Source organism: Mandrillus leucophaeus, unplaced genomic scaffold (assembly GCF_000951045.1).
Source record: "Mandrillus leucophaeus isolate KB7577 unplaced genomic scaffold, Mleu.le_1.0 Scaffold335, whole genome shotgun sequence".
Lineage (NCBI taxonomy): Eukaryota > Metazoa > Chordata > Mammalia > Primates > Cercopithecidae > Mandrillus > Mandrillus leucophaeus.
Genome location: NW_012103532.1, coordinates 1,110,630 through 1,113,177, shown reverse-complemented (window position 1 = coordinate 1,113,177; position 2,548 = coordinate 1,110,630). Strand labels below are relative to the sequence as shown.

The window sequence follows — 2,548 nt, the reverse complement described above, 5'->3', positions numbered from 1 at the left end:
TTTTTTTTTTTTTTGAGACAAAGTTTCGGTCTTGTTGCCCAGGCTGGAACGCAATGGCACGCAATGGCACGATCTCAGCTCACTGCAACCTCTGTCTCCCGGGTTCAAGCGATTCTCCTGCCTCAGCCTCCTGAGTAGCTGGGATCACAGGTGCCCACCACCATGCCCGGTTAATTTTTTGTATTTTTTTTTAGTAGAGATGGGGTTTCACCATGTTAGCCAGGATGGTCTCGATCTCCTGACCTCGTGATCTGCCCGCCTCAACCTCCCAAAGTGCTGGGATTACAGGCGTGAGCCACCGTGCCCAACCCTTAATTTTTAGTAGAGAAGGGGTTTCAACATATTGGCCAGCCTGGTCTCAAATTCCTGACCTCAGATGATCCACCCGCCTTGGCCTCCCAAAGTGTTGGGATTATAGGCGTGAGCCACTGCACCCATCCCAAATTTTTAAATATTTTTAGTAAAGCCAAGGTTTCGCCATGTTGGCCAGGCTAGTCTCGAACTCCTGACCACAAGAGACCCACCCCCGCCCCGTCTGGGCCTCCCAGAGTGCTGGGATTACAGGCGTGAGCCACTGCGTCCAGCCATTTTTTTTTTTTTTGAGACGGAGTTTTGCTCTTGTTGCCTAGGCTGGAGTGCAATGGCATAATCTTGGCTCTCACTGCAACCTCTGCCTCCCAGGTTCAAGCAATTCTCCTGCCTCAGCCTTTCAAGTAGCTGGGATTACAAGTGCACACCACCATGCCTGGCTAATTTTTGTATTTTTAGTAGAGATAGGGGTTGACCATGTAGCCCAAGCTGGTCTTGAACTCCTGGGCTCAAGTGATCCACCCACCTCAGCCTCCCAAAGTGCTAGGATTGCAGGTGTGAGCCACTGCACCCAGCCTTATTATTATTTTTAGAGATGGGGTCTTGCTATGTTGTCCAGGCTGGATTGTAACTCCTAGGCTTAAGTGATCCTCCCACCTCAGCCTCCCAAGTAGCTGGGATTGCAGGCACACACCACTTCACTCTGCTAGACTCTTCTGTTTTCAAGACAATATCCTTAATTGATTTGCTAGAGGGGTTGGGAAAGGGACTCCTGATGTGACAGTATAGGATAATGGTTAGAATATGGGATTTGGAGCTGAAACCAGGTTATCTCACTAAATAACTATGTGGCCTTTCACCAATTACTTATCTAAGCTCCAGTTTCTATAGCTGTAAAATAAGGATAAAGACAATACTGGCCAGGCACGGCGGCTCATGCCTGTTAAAGTGATTCTCCTGGGCCAGACACCGTGGCTCACGCCTGTAATCCCAGCACTTTGGGAGGCCGAGGTGGGCAGATCATGAGGTCAGGAGATTGAGACCATCCTGACTAACACAGTAAAATCCCATCTCTACAAAAATACAAAAAAAATTAGCCTGGCGTGGTGGCATGTGCCTGTAGTCCCAGCTACTCAGGAGGCTGAGGCAGGAGAATTGCTTGAAACCAGGAGGTGGAGGTTGCAGTGAGCCAAGATTGCGCCACTGCACTCCAGGCTGGGCAACAGAGCGTGACTTCGTCTCAAAAAAAAAAGACAATACCTACTTCTAAGAGCTGAGGTATGAATTAAATGAGATAATATACATAAAGCATGAAGGAAAAAAAGTACATAATACATGAGAGTTATGAATTTGATTATTATTATATTTTACTGCAGGCAACCCTTTTTATCTTCAAAGCTGAACATATATAGAATTCTGGAAAATTAATCATTTCTATATACCAGAAAAGTCTTTTTTTTAGAGACGGAGTCTCGCTCTGTCGCCCAGGCTGGAGTACAGTGGCACGATCTCGGCTCACTGCAAGCTCCACCTCACGGGTTCATGACATTCTCCTGCCTCAGCCTCCCGAGTAGCTGGGACTATAGGCGCCTGCCACCTCGCCCGGCTAGTTTTTTTGTATTTTTAATAGAGATGGGGTTTCACCGTGTTAGCCAGGATGGTCTTGACCTCCTGACCTCGTGATCCACCCACCTCGGCCTCCCAAAGTGCTGGGATTACAGGCTTGAGCCACCGCGCCCGGCCACCAGAAAAGTCTTAAAGGAGTACTGCAAAACCTTTTTTTTTTTTGAGATGGAATGTTGCTCTGTCACCCAGGTTGGAGTGCAGTGGTGTGATCTTGGCTCACTGCAACATCTGCCTCCCGGTTCAAGCAATTCTCCTGCCTCAGCCTCCCAAGTAGCTGGGATTACAGGTGACCGCCACCAAGCCCGGATAATTTTTTGTATTTTCAGTAGAAACAGGGTTTCACCATGTTGTCCAGGCTAGTTTTGAACTCCTGACCTCAAGTGATCCCCTTGCTTTGGCCTCCCAAAGTGGCCTCCCAAAGGATTACAGGCATGTTACCACTATCGCGCCTGGCCTGCAAAAACTCTTTGAAACAAAGGTCTGCCAAACAATTTATCTTTGAATTACTGTTTATGGTATGCTTGCTGGTTGTTCAAGGAGCCCCCGGTGTCCCAAGGAATTTAATTTAAAATTACCTGAAATGGTTTTTGCATAAATATGTTCCTTATAGTGT

General features: G+C 47.5%; 1 protein-coding gene across 1 annotated transcript in view; it reads right to left on the bottom strand.

Moving 5' to 3' along the window:
- RABEPK (Rab9 effector protein with kelch motifs) overlaps positions 1-2,548 on the bottom strand; it is a 33,754-nt gene that overhangs the window by 7,105 nt on the left and 24,101 nt on the right. The window lies entirely within an intron of this gene.